The 23,037-nt window shown below is 31.2% G+C and overlaps 2 protein-coding genes across 2 annotated transcripts in view; both read right to left on the bottom strand.

Annotated features, from left to right (window-relative positions):
• LOC149478101 (tetraspanin-33-like) overlaps positions 1 to 23,037 on the bottom strand; it is a 281,232-nt gene that overhangs the window by 103,245 nt on the left and 154,950 nt on the right. The gene's annotated exons all lie outside the window — the stretch shown is intronic.
• Eip93F (Ecdysone-induced protein 93F) overlaps positions 1 to 23,037 on the bottom strand; it is a 187,083-nt gene that overhangs the window by 90,242 nt on the left and 73,804 nt on the right. The window lies entirely within an intron of this gene.

Genomic DNA, 23,037 nt, shown 5'->3' on the forward strand with positions numbered 1-23,037 from the left:
CTTGGAATTCCGCGCGAAGAAGCCACGCACACACACACAACACGCACACCAATTGAATATTTTGTATTTATGTGGGCCACACACACGCTCACCTTATATGGGTCGGCTCACAAACACAAAGACCGCTTTCATAAGGTCGTTCGAAGACAATATATTAAAATCCGATTATAGATTTACAAGTTCCGTTTATGTAATGCGAATTTGTTTACGAACGCATGAAGTAGAATCGCTAAGTTTTGTAACTGCAATAAATATAATATGCCGTCGCAATAAACTCGAGATCCTTCAAGTGCGAAACTTGAAACGTAATTTTACAGCGCGTGATATTTTGTTATAATTACTGAATGTGTATTTGAAAATTTAATGGGCTTAGTGAAAACTAAAAAGCAGTGCGTCCAAATACGACCTTTATTCAGAACAAATTATGGACTGAAATCCTATGTTAAAGCTTAATTGGTATTACGCAGCAGAACTATTGCGTTCCACCTCTAAATTTAAAATGAATAATTAAAAAAAAACATAAATTTGAACTTCGAACAGCCATTATCGTTCGAATTTCGAATTTTGAATTAAGAACGCAAACCGAACGTCTCAATTCGCACGCACACAGCAACAATACGAAGTTAGCACACAGACGCATTGTGCGTAGCTTGGGGTAGGTCGGGAATTGGGGTGGCCGAATGTTGGGTTAGGTCCGGGACAATATAGTCGGAGTCTTGTGAATTGTACCTGCGTAATTATTTATTTTGTTTGTACGTTTTTTTATGTAACCATCGTTTTGTGTGTATAGATTGTACAATGCGTATGCGCTGTGGAAGAATAATACAATTATTAAAACTATTTGTTTTGAACGTATAAATAAATATTCATTTATTAAATTTAAAATGATTTTTGCTCTGACTTTATTTATTTATTTTTTCATTTGACTCATTTAAAAACATATCATTTCCTATGTACATAACAAGTTATCGTTGTAAATCATTGGGTCAATCATTACATCAGCAACCGCAAATGCCAATGCTAATTCAGGTTGGCAATGAAACTTTCGGAATGTAAATAAACTACGCTAAAACTAACACAGTTTTTACTGAACAAAGTTGACAGTGTGACATAACAAACTAGATATATAAATTTCAAAGCATGGAATATGGAAATAGGTTGTGTTTGTGGCTAGTAATGTAATAAATAGATTATTTCTTGGTAATGCGATAACGTATTGCGTTATCAGTATAATATTCTGATTTTAATATTACTATAAAATATATAACCTCCACCGACACGAATTTTTGATATTTTTAGTGGTAGCTAAAAGATTTTCTTAAAATCTTAAAACAAAAGTTCAATTTTTTACATGCAAAATTAAGATGTAAACGTAACTAGGTATATATAGGTAGATACACAAACAATTAAATATATTAGAAATATATAAGTTACCTCTATAATTAATCCCTCAATTAGAAGTTGAGAATACAAGAGCATAAACTTTGAAATTGTTTCCATCTCAATTTAGCAATCACTGGAAGTTGCCTTACTTGACCCCAAAACTTCACATACTAACTTAAATGGGGCACGGAAATAGTCTGTTTTGATTCCTACTACTCACTATTCAGGGACTGTAAATAATATATCGTTCTCAATCATTAATTTAGATATATATGTAGTGAACGCTTTCATTACAGTTTAAGAAAATATCCTAATATTCTGCTAAATGTTACACGTTGAAAAATGATACTAATTAAGTGGTCCTTGTTAACAAATTTCGGCTACGTAGCCAATCTAGTTTGAAATGGCCAAATGAACAGAAGATATATTCAAATGTATCTTCAATCCTGCATTTGAAGTGTACAATTAAAAACGTATATAACGATTCTTATCAATAGCAGATAGCAATAGATGTTTGATAAAAACAATTCCAAAGCAGGTGCCCCGTGCCGCACCTCCATGCAAATGTCCGCCAAACGCGATCAAACACAAACCGTTTTGTTTTCTTTATAAGATTATCCGTGAATAACAATATGGATAATAGAGTCAAGTTATTTCCAACTTGGTTTAACAATTTAATTCTTAGCTCGTATTCAGATGTTAGCTACTTTACATTTGTGCAAGTTAGCGGTACTGTGTAAAAAGTGGCCTTTAACTAGTTTGTACTGGTAAACGGAACAAGGTTGCACCTAAGCGTTACTTGGCATTGACTTAAGATTAATGCATTTCAACTAAGTTCGACCAGTAATTGGTCGTTAGACAACTTATATGTACTTGACAGTGTACGTATTTAACGTAATGTTTAATCACGTTTGGTAAAAAAAAATGTATGTAAGTCTAGTAGATTTTTAGATGAGAAGAAACGTAATAAACTCGCATATAATCTCCTCCACCATTCGTACGTAATTAGCATGAATTATTAACAGTTGTTCAAACTCGAACAGTATCAATACATCATGTAATGTAAAACGGAATGGAGAAACCAGTTGGGCGAAAAAAAAGGAACCTGACATCATATCCCTATTCCCACAGTTGAAATAGCTCGGGTATCTGGTGGAGTGAACGATCTTCGGCGAAAAAAAAATAAATATATATAATCAACGGCCAATACCCTGTGAGAGCAGTACCCGGTGCGAACGCGACCGCTCGCAAAAAAACTCGAGGTTAACGACCTCGCCGCGTGTCCTTCGAGCCGCTGTGTGCGTGTGCGTGAGCGTGCTTGTGTGCGTGCGTGCGTACGGCGACGCGTGTGTGCTGTGCGTATGTGCTGCGTGTGTGTGCGTGCGTTACGCATCGTCTTAATTTTGTCATTACGCTACAATGTGCTCGAAATTGATGTTGTGATTGCAGTTTTTTTTATTCGATTTAACGACGCGCTCTGACGCGACGTGTTTGATGAATTGTCTCTAGGATGCACTTTTTGTAATAGGCATTTCGATTTGTTTTTGCCTTCTATTTATTAGCGTGAAATTTTCATTATTGGAGACGGTAACCATAAAATTGTTATACTTACATATAGTTACAGTAGGTAATAAAAATATTAACATGCCACATTTATTTATATTTTATACAACATGATATTTTATCCATTAAGTCTTTTCCTTGATAGATACAATCTGCATCAGTCGCTGCAATATTTCATATTTAAAACATAATTACGTTCAAAACATACACACAACAAAAATACGTTTTCACAAAACACGCTTACAACTACACCAATCTGTATATGGCCATCTGTTTATAAATTATTAATTTCCTCTCCCTCGCCTTTCATAATTAAAGTTATACCTAGCTACAGTTTTTATCGAACAAACAAAGGGCTCATTTGTGTAATCTATTCATAGCTGTTATATATCCATTACCAATATTTAAATTAGGAACGTTTTTAAACATTCGACATTCGAATATAAAATTCCAAATTCAAAACGCGATGACACTAATCGTCAATTAAGATAAAGGGCAGCGCACACTGCGCAAACATATCGGACAAATAAAGGCGTAATGTAGTTACATGGGTGCGGTCGTGTGGACATGAATACTGCTTTTTATAGCTTTTAGTTTTTTTAAAGTCAGTGATAACATGTGTGATGCATTCTTTATGTAAGTAATTGGTAGCTTGCACCTTATTTTGCATTAAGTAATAGCGTAATTTATGATAAATTAAACCTTGACTATGAGTACGGATTTCTTGGGTATAATTATTTTATGTTTACAGTTAACTTTTCAATATAAACATGGTAGAATGATTATAATTTATAATGAGGTGTGCCAATTATTTTTTGTAAAACATACATTGAGACCCCACCGTTGTCCTTTTACAACACAAGAGGAAGGAAACAATAACATAAAATATTTTAACGTCGACAACGATCCATTGTAACTATAGATTTTTTATATATTTATAGTCCGTATAAAAAATAACACATTAATTATTATAACAATCATTTTCTATATTGCAATTCCAATAAACAGTTTCAACAACATGACTTATCAATTAATTCGGTTTCTAGACGCAAAATTGAAAACAGGAAAAACCTTGATAACACATTACTCACTTAACAAAGAGCCATTGTTCTAATGCAAGTGAATGACATTATATAATCTAAAATGAAATAAATACAGCCATTAGTTAAAATAAGTACCTAGTAACGATATTTTACGATATCTGGATACCGATACCGAAACGATTTTGAAACCGTTATTTGGAATGGTTTTTAAGTTGGAAAATGTTTTGTTTTATATACCTTTCTATTTAAGGTAATTTAATAAGCTTTTTGATATTCTTATTTATTATATAGCGTTTTTTTAGATTCATTTTATAGAATGCTAATCAGATAATTTCCATGTAGAAATAAATATACAGGGCAATAAATAACTCTGAAATAAATAAATACTTTATAACTATAACGATATTTCTTATTTTCCTTACGTTCAAACATGTACATGTACAACGTACATCATTGTACATCTGTTTCTGATCAATCTTCTTCTTAAAACAAGCAGGTTACCTACGGGCTACGACCTGTCAAAATTACTACACTACACTAGACAATACAAATGACATATGTACACCCTATAATACCGATATCGTTATTCGCACAATAACCGTTTCGTTATAAACCTATAACACAACGAAACGTACCGTTACACGTTATAAGAAAGTAATTGAATGGGAGCGGGTGGGCTAAGTAGATGGAAAGTTTTTCATTTCACATGTGCTACTCAATCCTGCTTGAATAGTTAATTCCATTATAAAGGTTTTGTGAAGAGCTTTTTAAAAGGCTTGTTAGCTATTGGTATTGCATTTCTAATCAGGAAGGAAATTATTTTGAATTAGCTATGTAGTAGTAGGGTATTGAATATTTTGAGTCAATTTCTATGATTAAATGTAAGATAGAGCATGTTATTTTACTGTTGTTGGTATAGCAGATAGATCTTGTGTGTAGTTACTTTGGTACTATCAGATTTAGAATGATAACTTGAACGATAATCTTAATTTATTTTATGTGAATGCTTCTATATTTTCTATTTAGAGAAAATAGATCAGTGAATTAAATCTGTAATATTACCTAATATGTGGAAAATAACCGTAAATAAGAATAAAAATACTGTAAAATATTCATTTAGTAGGTACTTAACACACTTTTTCAAAGTGTAATGTACTCAAGCAATAATTGAAATATTTAAACAGACAATATTTTAAACAATTCTTAAACATTTCCTTCTCTATTATTTAATGAAAGGTACCTACAATAAACTTTCAAACATTCCTAAAGAAATAAATTCTTCAATATTTCCATCGCGCAGTGTACGCTCTGCTTTATGTCAATATGCAAGGTTAGCAAGAGGCCCTTAAAACAATGCGGCGTCAAAGCTAATTTTAGAACTAATACATAATCATTACTATTCATACAAAAATTCCTAGAGCACTATACGAGTGTTATCTTTACATTATCCCACATAAGTTTTATCTCGTCATATTGAGTGATAAAATTGGAAATGTGAACAAGGCTCGAACACACGATTGGTGTATAGTGTATACGATTTGCGATAGGCAACACCTTATCACGCTAATTCGAACGTTCAATAGAACGCGTCGATGAAAAATTCCAATTCGAACGTGCCATTTAATTTAAAACGCGAACATCGAAACAATGAGCGCGAGTCTAGCGTTCTATAAACAAATAGAGCGGTCGGCCATTTTGGTTCGTTAAAAACATTTTAGAAGGCGGAACTAGGTTGGGGTTTTTGTTCAAATTTCGAACCGCGGCCCTCCAATAGCGCGCGCGGGCGGGGCCTGTCAATTCCACTGACTTGACGTAGACAATGACTTTTTGTTTTTTTTTCGACATTCGATGATTTCGGTGTGGCGGTGGTTTTCGATGATTTTTTTTTGTTGATTCTGTGGGGAGGTGGTTGATGATGATGATGATGATGTTTGTAGTTGGATTTATTTAGTGTATTTTTGTTAATTTGTTTTTATTGATTTTGGTTGTAAATAGGTCAATGTAGATGGCATTGAGTTGTCGCTTGTACTAGGTATAATAAATTACTTATTTGGTAGACAAGTTACTAAATCAAAATATAGGGTGATAAATCAAATTTTTAGGGATATCTATTTTGTTATTTTACAATCTACCAATTGGCAAACAATTAAAAACACATGTGAAATAGAAATTTTATTTCAAAAAGGCATGCAAAACATGAAAACACTCAATTCGTAATATCCCATAGACAGACATTATTAGACCTGATATTATTTAGAAAGTCTAGTCTAGACCTAGTAATTGCATATTTCATAGTCGATGAACGTGAAATGTAAAATTTGTTGGAAGAACAAGAAATGATGGAGTTTTGTAAAATTTTAGTCTTCAATTATTTTTTTTATTATTTAGGTACCTACCTAATAAAAATATCCTTATTACAAAATAAAGGACAATTCATGTTACCTACCTAAGTAATTTAATTGGTAACAATCTTAATCTTAATCTTAATACTATTATAAAGGCGAAAGTTTGTATGGATGTATGGATGTATGGATGTTTGTTACTCTTTCACGTAAAAACTACTGAACCGATTACAATGAAATTTAGCACACATATAGAGGGTAACTTGGATTAACACATAGGATAGGTTTTATCCCGGAAATCCCACGGGAACGGGAACTATGCGGGTTTTCCTTTGAAAACGCGGGCGAAGCCGCGGGCGGAAATCTAGTAAAAAATATTGCAAGGCAAGCAATCATTGATTGCTAATATGAAGAATGCAATAAATAATAACTATACAAAATTGCCAATTTTAAATCAAACAATGTAATATGAAACAAAAATTAACAATCAGGAAACATTATATTTTTTTTTTGCATATTAATCTGAAATTGAGGACTTACAAATGAACAATAGGTACCTATGTGTGAAATAGTAGAAAATAATATAATGCCAACAACGTAGATTTCTTCGATTATTTTTTTATCTTAGATAAAAATACAGATAAAATATTATTACAAAATTCAACCACTAGGAATAGATACTTTAAGTAGGTACCTACCTATTTGAATTTTACCACTGTCTTATAAACTAAAATAAACAGCCATCTAAATCTAAGAAACAATTAGAGAAGATATCTTAAAAACTTAACCAATAATAATGCAAAAGAATAAGCCTTACTAACTTTAAATCAAGCCACAAGATACATTAAACCGACTTGTCTGATAGAGAACGCTTCTAGTCATAAGACCTTGTATATAACTTTAATTATAAAAGAAAACAAAGTATCAGATCACTAACGTAAATTGTGTTCAAGTTTTTAATATCTTCGCATCTCTAAAATTAATTAAAGTGAAACTTTTATTACATCGTCTCAAACTTTTTGGTCTGTGTAGCGCATGTCGCGTGTATCGCGGCTGCCGAGTAGGTATACCTACTCGGCAGCCGACCGTCACGCGACATGCGCTACACAAAGCAGTGTTCGGAACCGTTCGAACAGTTTCACTTTTACCGTGGTTTCATAAAACCACACAACATTTTTTATTATAATATTATCGCACCATTGTCAAAAATAACACTTAAGGCGAAGTAGGATATAATATATTATATCCCAAAGAATATTTTACAGATGTGTACAAATGTAAGTATTGTTGGCTGGTTGCCAGAGCCGAGAGTGAAACCGAGATGAAACTTGAATTTATAAGCGGTTCTGTTGAATGAATGAATTGTCTTATGTGATGGGAACTTTTGGGATGCAACCTTGGCCTTATAAAGTAAAATTAAAAAAATATCTAAAAAGTTATCCTCTTACATATTTTAATTTTTACAATAGGCAGGTAGGTATATAATATTTAAGCTCATTCAAATTTAATTCTAACGTTTTTATTCATTAATATTTTCTACACCTACATGAAAAAGTTTATGTTGGATTTGTGTATTGAAGTAGGTATGGAAGATCTTACCTACCTATCTACGACCTACTCAATCACGCAAAAACTACTGAACGGATTTTGATGAAACTTGGTGAGGCTGGAACGGAAAAGCTATAAAAGCTTCGCTATGCAAAAAACTTGTATCCAAAAAATCTTACTAAAAACTACCCTATCCAAAAAAACACAACAAAATTTAATCTTTCCCTATCCAAGGGATGACGTCACAGGCCAGTAAATCCCAAATCTATTTATCTTAAGCTACGCGTTCTATGTCGCTCGCTTATTTTCCCGATGGGACGTTTGACCGGACCCGGAGCTGCTAAGATTGGATGCGACGTTTTATTCTCATTTAAAATTGTGTATCTTGGTTTACTCAAAATTAATACGTTTAGTGCGAAAAAAATAAGAAATGCTTGTCTGGTAAGCTATATTCTAATTGATTAATACTAGTGGAATCTAAATCTATGGATCTATGGTTAATATGTTGCATAGATTAATTAAAGAAGGTAAAGAAAAACATGAATATTCCAAAACAAGAAATGTATATTTCAAATTAGAAACTTATCGTGTCATTTATTTCAATTTAATTCTGAATACGACCATCTTCATTCAAACACAGAACACCACAATTCCAAATTCGAGTTTCCAAATCCAAAATTCAAATTCAAAAATCGAACGCCGCGTATCTACGTTCCATTCAAAATTTCGTCATCTATTCTTGGTCCGTCGCGACCCGTCTTGGCAGTTTTATAGGTCGTCGTCCACTCGACGTATATCGATCCTTTGCGAACCGTTCTTTGTCTTAAAAACACCGATAACCTATTTAAAAACTTGAGCTTATCCAGTGTCATTATTCGCTTCATGTTTATATTTTAGATGTGGATGTATGATTGGGATGTTGCCTGTTTGTGTGTCTGTTCGTGTGTATAATGAAACATGGTGATAGTTAAGCTCATCAGATTTTGCATTTATTTTTATCAACGATTAATTAGTTGCCCTACTAAAATTTACAGTTGCTACAAGGCACTATAAGCACTAAAATTTACAAAATAGAATGATTTTTTTAATACGATATAAACGATATAATCTATCTAGGTATTATATCTATTTATCGACAATTACATTACGATTAATATCCTACTATTAATGTGCAACGGATATCTTTTTGCAATAAAATTATCTTCTAGTAAATAAATTATGTGCTAACAAATTCTCCTCACATTTTAGATAAAAATTCTCTATGGTAACTAAAATTATGCTTGCATTCGCAAACTTTTATTTTCTCAAGAATTCAGAATTTCCTTAAACGTATGGAAAATGTCAAGTTGTAACAGTAAGCTTTAGGTCACATTATCGCTTAATATTTATCTATGTATTAGTTAAAGTAGGTATATTTGATTATTATTAGACGAATCGATTTATAATAAAATAAGAAAAGGATAATCGATTTATAATAAATATTGGATTTCATTACATTATTTAATTAATAAAATTAAAAAAAAAACATGACTCTACTATAACTATTTAATCAATATGATATTAAACAGAGTTATTACAAGAACAACGAATTGAAATTTCAATATATCACCTCCTTATAGAAAGCCTTTGACAGATGTCAATCAATAGTAAACTACTAATAATAATTTGAAAATAGAATATCGAATCTTCGTGTCAATGAACTTGGGTAATAGATTGTTTGTCAATAAAAACTTGGGTTCGCTGCCCCCGATCACCGACCAGACAGACACAAATATATTTCATAGTTACCGAATTTGTTCGAAATTTCGAACGTTTAAATATCGAATGTTCTTTTTGTTTTTAAATTTATTCCGTGCTTTTGAAATTCGAATTTGGAATCAATGATGACGTCACAAGTCTTTATGAGCAATTATCGACAAACATTGTCATAAATTGCAATTCACAACGAAATAAATAAATCAATAAACTTTATCATTTAAAAACAAATTCACGTAAACAGCACTAAATCAATTTGTCAATAACAATAATTATTAGGAAGCCATTTAGTGATAAATAAAAGTACAAAGACCTTTGATTTCCTTTCTATTACAAAAGTTTACTTACAACGAGCATATAAAAAGTGTAATGAACTGATAAGGGTATCGAAGTGGCGAAATTATTGCTATAAATAATATTAAATTGTTAACCATTGATTCGTTTATCTGTACGTCAATATGTGAATGTCTCGTTAAGTTTCAGTTTTATATTTCGACTAGTTATTGACCCTTGTTTTGCTTATTTGTTTGCTATACATTTACGTATGTACAAAGTACAAACTACTAAAGATAAAAATTAATGTAGAGCTTTTTTATTTAAAACTAGCGGTCCGCCCCGGCTTCGCCCGTGGTACATATTTACGTTTTCACTACATAAAAACCATCCTCGTACTTCAAGGAATATAATAAAAAAAGAATTATCGAAATCGGTTTAGCCGTTCTCAAGTTATGCGCTTACCAACACATTTTGCGATTCATTTTTATATATAAGATTAAGCTTTTTGGTAATAATGGAATTTCAAATTTTCTACAACTTCGAAAACTATAAAAACATGCTTACTAAAAAAGACAATTTCGACTGGTAGTGGCACTCTATACAAAAAATGTTCGTTTTAAGTAGTGTAGTTTAATTTATCTCAAACCTAATCCCTGATCTAATCTTCACTTATAACCACTGTTACTAAGCAAATATGTCAAGGCAAATATTTTGTATGAAATATAAAACACTGAGTATCGATGGACGTCCTATATTCCTTTAAGCTTATGAAGGTTCTACTAAAATTCTAGGAAATCGAACAACACGTAAAATCTATGTTTACACTAAGCTTCACAAATTAAAATAATACTGAAGAGCTGTTCATTCCTTGATAAGGGTTTTTTCCTAAGAATTTAAAGCAAAGCATATCTAAGTATCAATTTTCCAACATGCAAAACATAGCGCTAAATGTATTATTTTCAATAAATACCTACCTATATCACCTTCCAATTGTTTGAAATAATTCAATTCAAAACATAAAGTGTCATTAAATCGGTTCACCCAATCGAAAGTTCTTGTAACAAACGTAAAAATTAATCGTTTTGAAAACTTCCTCCTATTTTGAAGTCATTTGATAAAAAGAGACATCTATCTATGCATAGTTAGTATAAAAATTGAAAAACATACCATAACTTTATGGTAAGCAGATATTAAGTGCATCTTAAAGATCGCGTTCAATGATCTATGACGCATTGAATTAATGTTTTTTAGAAATATATTTTTTATTGCATTTTTTATCAAAGAACAAACATCTTTACAGTTTCACAACATGTTCAGAATACATTTAACTGATAATCATAATCTTTGTTCAATCGATTAAATAAATTATGAATTTTCATAGCTATAAGCGCTTTAAGGAAGAAAACAATACTTAATACTCAAGAGTCTTTTTATCAAGGGTTTCTGAACTGATAATTGATTTTAAAAAACTTATGGCAACAAATTAAATATGTAAGCAGCATATGCATGATTCCTTAACGTCAAACTCTTTTAGAAACCGGCCGTAAGTCAATCTCCTACCCACTCAAAACACAAGTCATCAAGCCAATTTCTTATCTACGCAATCGCGTCTACATTATCTATGGTAATCGCAAAAAATGACAGCAATTCAAAAGGAGAACGCCTCAAAGCCGTTTGACAGCCCGCGAAACCTGCCCTACCTCAAGCGAAGCAGCGTGGGGTCGTTCACCGGACATTTATTTCGTTTTTTGCCCGCATACAAACTAAATGTACACAATTGCGTAGATATAACGCAGGGATGGCATGTGTGTGTTTTAGATTGAGAAATATTTTGACTGACAACTTTCCATACATACCTACACCACACACAAATCAAGCAGACGAAAAAATAATCAAAAAACCTAAGCTCATGATGGTAATTCTTGTCTTATTTTTTGGAGTTTTCATACGCAAGATGCTCATCTATCTTTACAAAAATATTTTTTTAAACCCCCTCAAAAACTGCAAAGTGCCACCCCTAGCTAATATATAAAGCATAACTTTCGCATCTGACGTCTCAAACAGGTTGGTAACTGGATTCCGCACGTTCGGTAGCTTTGGCCCGTGTTTAGATAAAAACTAAGCCTCTTATGTACACCCCACTGTTCCCACGAATTTTTTGTCGTTTTTTTTTTTAATTTTTCGACCAATCACATTAGCGGAGCTTAGAACATAACAACAGGATGTGTGGCTACATAGTTGGACTTGTTATTGGCCAGCCGAATGAAATGGATTGAGATTTAAAATATAGCACAAATAAACAAAACGCATAGTGTTTTGTATTAAACGGGTTCACGTTTACGTCAGATGAATTAAGATTAAAACAACAATTTATAGCGCACAATTGCGAACGCTAAAAAAGGTTTCATTAATATTCAAGTGAACAAAACCACAGCCACTCTATCAAAAGGAAATTAAAAAATAAAAACGGGGAATAGACAAAACAAAATAAATGTTGGCAACAAATGGCCGGCCTTAGGAGAGCGGGAACGCGCGTTTTTGTCACTATCTTATTTCTCGTTTTAACCTCTAGACGGATGAGTTGCGTCACTTTTTACTTGGTGGAATTTATTTTGCCCGGCAAATAAAACCTGATCCACGCCATTTTGGTTTTGCTACTAGAAATTATAATCCGATTTGTGCTGGATACAATAGGTCTGGAATGGATGGTCGGTGGATGCGCAAAATGTTACAAAATTTCTGTTTGCGTCTTCAATTTCAAATACCTACTACGTCGATTAAACGACTAATTAAGAAGTCAAATATATGTATTTTAGAAGTTAATGTTTCTAAAGTGATTGAGACAAAAAATGAATCTTAACAAAATCTTTAAGTAAGATTCATCAAAACTAATTTAATCCAACATTGGCACAAGTTATAATCTGCCAAGCGATTTTGAATCCATTTTTTATTGTATCGTACTATAACCATAAACAATGTCTTGAAGTCATATCAAATTACATATCTATGAATAATATAGTAAACAATTATTAAATAAAAATAAATACTTAGTCAGAGTTGTTTGAAATTCGTGTGACAAACAAATTATCGGAGCAGTCTCACTGATGTTTTTATTAATGAATATAAACATTTAAATTATTAAGCAGTGAGTTGATTGACTTTTACTTCCTTATGCTCAGTGGTTAAACAGAAGATTTATATTAAGAGGTAATAGGTTCAATGTACCTAATAATTTCTTTGTGTGTAAGGTTTTTGAAATAGGTACTTATATTATATACGAAGTAATTTAAATGTTTTTGACCTATGTTTCACAATAGGAACGGAACTTTTTTTACTATCAATAAATTCAGTATTTATACTTATTTATTAGCTTTTATAAGTACCTAACTTTAGATATAAATTAATAATATCTCTAAATAGTCTCTAATCTCTATTAGAAAAGATATGGACAAAAATAAGATCTCTACGAAGACATTTTTTAAATTTAAAAAATATGCTTTAACGATAATAAATTTAAAGTGAAACCAATATACAGCAAAAGTGAGTACAATACATTATGACGTCACAACCGAAAATTATATGAAAAGCAAAAGGGCCTTGTACTCATAACATCTGCCTGCCAGCATCCCGTTAGGATACGTTTAACATGGAGTCGAGTGAGACTTATTTTTTTTTTGTAAAAATGTGGCAAAGGTTTTTTTTTGGAGGGTTATGTGACAAGATGTGTCATGAGAAATATGGTATGGTAAATTAGGATTAATTAATTATTTTTGATGGACAAATGATTTCTTGTAATGTAGAGCATATTATGTAGAACTATGATAATGTTCATTTTATGATAATTTCTTGTGAAATACAACTTTTTGTTTCTTAGATAAGCTTAGTATTTACCTGCAAGCACTCTAGGTACCTATTTGATGTGTTATATTTTTAAATTAAGTATGTATAAAAAAATATCCACTCGTCAATATTTAATGCAGCAATTTCTTCAATACCTAAATCATTAAAATTTTACGGTCTTCTTTTAAAAAACTAAATAAAATATTAAAAACCGAACATTAAGTATACAGACTAACTGACAATACATTGACCGCGGCCTCCAGACGAAAGTAATGAATAAAAAAAAAGAATTAAAAAAAAACAACTTTCGCCGCCGCGTCTCCCGCCGAAATTGAGTGACCTAAATATTTGGCGCGCTCCTTTATTTGTCTGGAAGTGAGTAATTATGGACAAAGATTAAAACTTAAGTTATTGAATATTGAAATGTTTTGCGTATTTCATTTAAAACCGTTTTTTTTATATTGAGTTGATATTTATTTGGTTTTTGCTGTCACGGAGTTATGATAGAAAATTTTCCGCCATGTTTTTTTTTGTTTAAATTACTTTTTTGTAATCCTGTATAAGTGTATAAGTATAACAGGTATTTTCTTTGTTTATGATTGATTTACTATGCTTAATTATTATCTAGTGACTTATTTATTGACATTAAAATTAAATTGAAAAAATATGTAGGTAGCGCAATTAAAAATTCTAATAGCAAATACCAAAATAAAATATGTAAGTATGTAAAATTATTATGTAAATCAACCTACAACAACAACAACAATAACAACTGGACCGGTTTGAATGAAACTTTAAAACTTGATGTGGTATAATTTTTTTATAATAAGTTTATGATGACACGAACTTAAAACTGGTTCTGAATTATTTTGACACATGACTCAGTTTGACCTAATTTTTGACTTCATACTTTGACGTTGCACTTATTATTTAAAAACATGCTTATATTTAACGCATGTTAAATTGTGTTCTTATTCAAAATTTTTTTTTAATTATAAATGAGAACTTTTAACACAATATAAAACTATTAGATATCAACGATAGGTTTAAATCCTAATTAACAGAAAAGCAATGATAATTGTCCATTTTTCTATAGAATAATATAAAATTAAAGTTATTACCAATCCTTGTCAGAATTATTGAACTTTTATCATTAGAATACCGAGCCATATGTCAGTACTTACATTAATAATAGATAACATAAAAAACCCTAGTTTTAAAGCTTATTTATTTAGGCCTAGGTACTAACTTTCCTATTCTATCTAGATTAAGACGCATCTAGAACTTAGTAGGCAACAGTTATTGAACAGGTGTTACGATTGAGCCGATATCTGTAAACCTGAATAGAACAAAATGGCGGCCCTCACATTGACCGAACGATTTTAGTGTAAGAGCTGGTGGTATGGATTTTATTGATAAATAATATATTTAATGTACGTAGTTAAATCAGTTTATATTTAGGTATATTTATGGTAGTTACTAGATTCTCGTTTAAAATAAAACAGTATTTAACAGTGAGTGAAACTCGAGCAATTTGAGAAAGAAGCTTGAAGTTTAAACTAATATGTAATTTTCATAATCAGGTACCTAGATTTCATATTTTTGTTGTAAGTAGGTATGCTTTAGTATTTATAGAATTAAATGTTATATTATAGGTATAGACAGTATTTCATTTAAATTGTATGTTTATTTTAGGAGCAGCAGAGTAGGTACCTGCCTTCAGCAGAATAATGTCTTCTTATTTGAAAACAGAAAAAGCTTCGAAAAATACTAAACTCGAATATATTCTTCAAAATTATTGTGAATAAAATTCTTATAAGCATAGAGCCCAATTCAACATTGCTTATTTATAACTTGATATAATAATTCACTGACTCCTAAGCTACACGTTAAGCTAGGCTCAAGTAAGTTTGTGTCAATAGGCAGACCGGTTTGCGTAGTGTTATATCTTAAACTTTCGATTTGAAACAATAAAATCTATCATGGTTGTTAGCTATCCTTTTTACTTTTTAAAGTCTGTACATTATACATAATATAAACTGAATGTATTTATTTAAACATAGTTTCATTATGTATTAGGTATATAGATGTATTAATATTAAAGAGATGGGTCAGTACTTAATTATGACAAGACTTAATTTTTCATATAAACTTCGAAGCAATTTAAAACTTTAAATTTAATAATACGCTACTGTTTAGTTCGTATTCAATATTAACATCTAATGTTGTATCTATGAAATTTGTAAAGACAATTGTAATCTTTAATTTCCTTCAACAATACCGAATTTTCCTTCAAAATATAACCCTAGCAAACTCAAAAATTATTATTAAAGTAGGCAAGTAAATACTATTTAAACAAGTACATTATATAGTACATAACGCTACGTGCAAAACATGTTATATAAAATTAAGTTTAAGTTGCACATTAAGATACCTACTGCGCTGGTTATAATGATTTGCTTAGATTCGTATCGACAACCTGTATTAAGTTATAACTGGTTTCTATGTGTATTATATTACTTAATATAAGTAGAAATATTCTTACGAAGCCTCCAAGCCTTGGAACATGTTTAAAATATCAGGGGCTGTATTATGGCCTCTTATTTCCGGACAGTTTACGCCTTGAATTTTAAACTGACTGGCAAATTCAAAGTATACCATTTAATCATGGCTGGTTATTGCGATCATAATATGAATTTGCCAGTCAGTTCAATTCACGGCGTAAACTGTCTGGAAATAAGAGGTACGGAAATAATACGGCCCCTGCTCTCTTATGAATTCACATAAAATAAATTTGAACAATTTCGTTCATTTACTTAAAAATTTAATTAATAACATCATAATATCCTAACAATGAACGCTAACTAAAAATAACCTCAACATTAGAACGCAAATCCAACATGGCCGCTGACAGATAGTCGCCTAGACATTGACAGTCGCCTTGGCCGCGCGCGCAAGGACTGGCGCAATCACGCGCAAACTTGAACTTAATAGTATACCAGTATAACCACCCTTTGATACAGCGATTCAGATGAAAATTGGCGCGTTTTATTTTTTTCAAACACCAGTATCACAATGGTAGAACAATTTTGACAGATAAAAGCCCGCGTTTATTTTTTTTAAGAAAAAAATGACAGACGTTCGAAATTTGGCGCGCTGTTCTTTTTTGTTTTGACAGTTTGATAGATAGTTTGACAGTATAAATCTATTTTGATCTGGTTAGAAACAAAATTAAACATGATTTAAAAATGAATATAGCACTAAGTTTCTATATTCAAAATTTGGCGCGCTAATCCTTTATTCTTTATGGTTTTCAGTAATTGCATTTTATTATTGTTTCATACACGATTAACATATTATATTTGTAATAAATAGAAGTAAATAGTCCATTTATAAATTACAGTATTGTTTACGTATTCCATTCTCAAATATAATTTTTTTTTGCATGGAGCAATGCAAGAAAAAAAGTGCATGAGATATATTTTATTTACCTACATAAAATTTTATGGGTACCAACAAAATTTTCATTATTTGCTTTTATAATAAATTATATTTATGCACTTAATAATAATTGCAACATTCTACGATAGCTGTTTATTATTTAAAAAATTAAAAATGTAACAAAAAAATGCATTAAAACATTGTTTCCCTGTTTTATTGTTTCTATAACAATTATTTCAATCCATACTAATTTCCTATAATAATATAAATAAGTTATTAATCATGTAGTTAAATTGGGATTGTTTTTGGGCCAATTCCCAAAATAAATTAATTGACATCAATTATGAGGATAATATGAAATTATATGAAGTTATTTAAATAGGTACGTCATGTTCTTCTCATAATTTTGGAATGAAATGAAAATAACTTTATTTTATATCTCCAAATTATATATTTATGTTCATGTTATCAATCGGGAGTTGCAATTTGAAAAAAAAAAAGAAGTTATATTAACAAACATGATTCAAAGCTTTATTTTAACTTTTAAGTTCATTGAATTATTCAATACAAAATCCTTCATTTTATATAGACTCAGTAAACATAGGTATTTCATTTATAAATTAAAGATAAAATAAAATAAAATTAATTAAATAAAATTAAAATAAATTTTAAAAGTTTATTCAAAAACCAAACTTCTCATGAAATGAGCACAATTATTATAATGATAAAATAACCCAAATTTAATTAGGTTATTAATTTCGTGTGTCATTTTTGGTGAAGTGATAAGGTTTATTTTGAGAACTACATATCTGTATAAACAGTATCCTATATAGTTTATATGTTACAGAGGATCAAATTCATTTTCAACATAGGTATTTATTTTAAAAGTTGTTAAAATTTATTTAATTTATAAAAACAACACTCAAATAGTTTTGAATTTAAAAACTCATCTTGTTTACATTCCAAATAAGATTGTACTTTACGTAAAAAGTTTATGAATAAATAAACGAATTGTAAAATTTTGTGAAAGAAGAAATTTCGTTGCGTAAAAAAGTTCCGTCGGTAAGTTTTAGCCTACAACTCTACAAAAACGTAGCGACATCGACGAAAACTGTCCAAAATTGTAATTAAAACAATTAATAACTATAATAAAAGTATTAAAAAAATCTAATCTATGCCTTTCCGTGTGATAAAAGTTAATAAAATTCAAATATAATTCTAATTCCATAATCAAATTTGAATCCGTTTAGTTCCTCGTAAAAAGTTATGTTAATCGAAGGTCCATTGAATTTGATTTTATTTTAAATGTTCGATTTAAAATTGTAATTCTAATACGTTATTCAATATTTCTATCGTCATTGGCCTTCGAACAAAATATAGGTTGCAATTTATTAACGCACACACGCGCGATCCACGCACACACCGTAACCTCGTTATAGAAAAAGAGTGGGACAGATAATATAAGGTGGGGCGAAATGGTGGGGGCTAGTGAGAAAAACGCAAAAAATATGCGTGAACCCTACGCACACAACACGAGGTATACACATACGCACATATGAATACAAGATTAAGGGCACATTTTCGAGGGTAAGCCGCGTATCGATGAAATGTATTGTGTACTCACATGCGTCAGAGGTGGCCTGTTCCTCCTCGGTCCAGTTTGACACTTCGGTGGTAATTTTTGTAAAAAAAAACGAAAAGCGAAAAAAAAACAAAAAGTTCCAATCTCAAATCCCCGTCACCTCATCAACACAACCGTTCGCACTGTCACTTAACGCACATATTCTCACAAAAATATAACTTTTCTAAAATAGTTTCGGGTCCTATGTTTCGATATGATATGTGTACATTTCGCACGTAAAATCACTGGAAATCCCAAAATATGTCGCGCGTTTGATATGGGTAAAATTTTTTTTACAGAAAAATATTTTTGTTTTTTTTTGTTATCAATTTAGTTTTGTTTTGGAGGTTTTAGCGGTCGTCGCGTGTTTGTTGTTGGGAGCGGAAATGCGACTCTCTGGCGATTGTGCATAGACGGGACTGCACCAGCGGCGCACACTGTACTAGACCGCGTGCGTACTTAGCCATTACCTTGTATTTACTGCGACCGAGTGTAGCGGAGCGGCCAGTCTTGATACTTGAATGCACTTGAAAATATACGGCCAATTCGCGCGACGCTTGCGTTCGCATGTACCAAAATGAGGATATTGGCGATATTCTACATTAACAAAACACACATATAATGCATATAGTTAATAGAGTTCACATATCCTTATAAAAAAATATTAAAGTCATGTAAACACGTTTTTAATATTGATTCACAATCACTTAACAATAAACCTTTAGGTAAATGCACTATTTATTTTAAAACAGTCGTATTACATATTATTTCTATACAGTTTCATAAATTGAAACACAATAAAATTCAAATCTGCATTTGATACGTTATCAGTGCACGGATATAGATTTCATATGAAGCATTTTGCAATAAATAACTTTCACGCAAAGTGAAATGCTTAATAAATAAGACACAATATCGTGTGAAGACGCTAAGGGCGAATAATGCTCGTATCAATGCGGTTCGATCGCAGTACAGTGCACACATGCGCAGAGTGCAACGTCATTCACGAGCGCATTGTCTGTGTGAGTGCCCGCGCTTGTATGAACCTTGGCCATTTAGCTCTACTTACTTATCCTTTGTATTAATTCGAACGACTTATTCTGACGAGTTAACATTTTTAAAAATCGAACGCGGACTCTCCGCTAAAATTTCCAAACTAAATTGCATTTTTTAAAAATAGAACGCCGGAGCCGCCGTACTAGTGTGCAAAGTAAATTTTGCGGTGTTTGTGTGCTGCTTTTTTATCGTTTTTTTCTCAGAGTGTGGGTGCGTTCGATTGTGTAGTCATCGGTGTGGGTGTGTGCGTCGGCCGATACGCGCGCCTGTGTGCGTTGTTCTTGTAAGAAAAGGTTTGGTGAAAAATTTTGTAGGAATCCATATAGATGGCGTTGTACAAGTAACTATGATTCAAATAGCATCAAAAATTATCGGCCGCTGACATTATAGCAATGTGGTCATTATGTGCTCTATGTTAAGGGTAAAATTAGTGTATGCGATATTTTCGTGTACGTAGGTAGTTCTATCGCGTTCGGCCATTTTTATATCGTGCCGTTATAGATAAAATAGTTTGCTAGTTAATTATTAATCAGGAAATGCAAAAATAATTGCGTTTTTCGACCTTCCTGTTATCTTCATAAGTTTATCATTCTTTATGTTTATTGTAAGAGCGGTTTTAATTAACTGCTATTAAAAGTTAGATTAAACATTAAATATATACTTTTAAAGATGACATATTTTGTTCATAAATAATAAAGTTTTACATTGATTAAAGGTTATTGCGTTTCCCAAGACTTATGTAATATTTTCTTTCATTCATTCTTATTGGGACTAAAACCGGATCTTATAGAAATAAACTAGGTATGATTATATGAAACAGATATTTAAATTTAAATTGACGATTTAATTTTAGAAAAATGAGGTTTAAAATAAACATACTTTTTTTGACGACTGACAGACGACAGAATTGTTTCATACTGTATCTATAGTCTAAGTCTTAAGTCTATACTAAATACTAAATATATCATAAAGCTGAAGACTTTTTTTGTTTGTTTGTTTGTTTGAACGCGCTAATCTCAGGAACTACTGGTCTAATTTGAAAAATTATTTCGGTGTTAGATAGCCTATTTATCGAGGAAGGCTATAGCTATATATCATCACGCTAAGACCAACAGGAGCGGAGCAATGCGGGTGAAACCGCGGGGAACAGTTAGTATTAAAGACGTAGATATTAAAAAATTATATCTTTATAGCGTAGTAGTTTGTGTATTTATTTCCTTTACATCAGTAAATCCAAGGATTTTAAGTAAAAACATAATTATAATGAAATCTTATTCTTCTAGTCTAGGTATTGGTAGCACAGCTAGAAAGTTAAGATATAGGATAATTTTATTAAATAAATATTTGAAAAGGTTAAAAATAGGGGATGAAAATATGTGAGGCAAGTCTGTCTCTATAACAAGGCGGGCATGTGAGCAAAGCCGCAGGTGGTTAGCTAGTTTCTTGGTAGATTTAAAAGTAGAGTCCTTAAACTATAATCAAAATTTCATATTACGAATCAAATATGTATTATAAAACTTACAATTATATACGTTAATTGGGTTAGTTAAGTAAATACTAAGTTGCAATTTCACTGAGAAGTAATATATAAGATTAAAAAAATAATATAAATAGCATCTTACATGTACTCAAAAGAAAATATCCCAAACTAAAACTTACAAAAAATATACGCTACAAAAAGTTCACATGCAAGTTCACACAAACCTCCATTCATGAAATACGAAGAAAATAAAACAAAAAGCTGCCAGTATAAATATCAATATCGGTCGTTCCATAAAAAAAACGAATCGGTCGTTCCATATTCAAAAAAAAAGAATGTCATCGAACGTCAGGCCCAAATATATTTAGTCTTGTTTAGTTTACGGGCGGGTGACCACGTCGGGCACAGAGCTACGTTACGGGGAACGTTTTTATGAAATAAAAATAATGTTCCTGAATTTGATTGGGGTTGAAGCGTTTTATTACCGGCTGATTATACCTAATATTTTATGAGTTTCGTAAGAAACTTTATATAATGATAATCATATAATATCTAATCATATCTATTGAATGTAGAGAAATATTCTATTGTTATGACTTATATTTCAAGTTTAAAGTACTCTCAACCTCAATCGCATTGATTGAATGAAATTAAAAGTGTTATCGTTTTTTACATAAATATTTGTCGAAATTTAAAAAAAGTAGTTTCACCAATGTTCATAAACGGCACTAAGCTAGTTGTCGCTGTTGTGCTATTGTCCTAAGAAATTACTAACACTAAAAAATAGTCAAAGTTAGTCTATGTTAATGGAAAAAAACTAGTACCTATACAATTTTATAAAAAAAAGTAGGTATTGACATATTAAGTATCGACTATATAAGTATACTAGCTTTCCGCCCGCGGCTTCGCCCGCGTTGTCTAAAATATAATAAATTATATACTAAAACCTTCCTCTTGAATCACTCTATCTATTAAAATAAACCGCATCAAAATCCGTTGCGTAGTTAAAGATTTAAGCATACATAGAGACATAGGGACAGAGACAGAGACTTTGTTTTATACTATGTAGTGATAGCCAGATTCACATTAAAATTAATACAGCCGGCCAGCCGTACCTATATTTCAGAATGTACAGGTAGGTATGTGTTTCAACGCAATACGTAGAAGAAACACTAAAATACGTAGGAGAAGACAACCCACTGCGTAATAAGTTAGAAATCGATAACCTGATTCACTGAAATATATTTCTTTCACTTTTAGTAGGTTTTTAATTTATTTTACTTTTGATGAAGTCACCTATCTATACTAATATTATAAAGAGGAAAGGTTTGTATGTATGTATGTATGGTTTTCACGCATAAACTGCTGGACCGATTTTGATGAAATTTGGCATAGATAATCTTTAGACCCTGAAAAAGAACACAGGCTATTTTATTGCGAAATATGTACCACGGGCGAAGCCGGGGCGGACCGCTATTTATTAATACTTTGACCTAAATTTTCATACATTATTAATTTTAACTCAGAGTTAAGCTTAATTTCGAGCTGAAAATAAGAATTTTGAAAATAAACTCATAAAACGTGTCAAAAATATATATTAGGTAATTGGAAACGCGTCTAGACGTCTGTATCAACGACACGAAATGTAGCTGAGGGATGATCTAACGAAGTTATCTTACATTTTTTATC

This window comes from Colias philodice, chromosome 23 (genome assembly GCF_061535455.1).
Source record: "Colias philodice isolate Cphi_HAF_F1 chromosome 23, ilColPhil1 Martin Lab GWU primary, whole genome shotgun sequence".
Classification (NCBI taxonomy): Eukaryota; Metazoa; Arthropoda; class Insecta; order Lepidoptera; family Pieridae; genus Colias; species Colias philodice.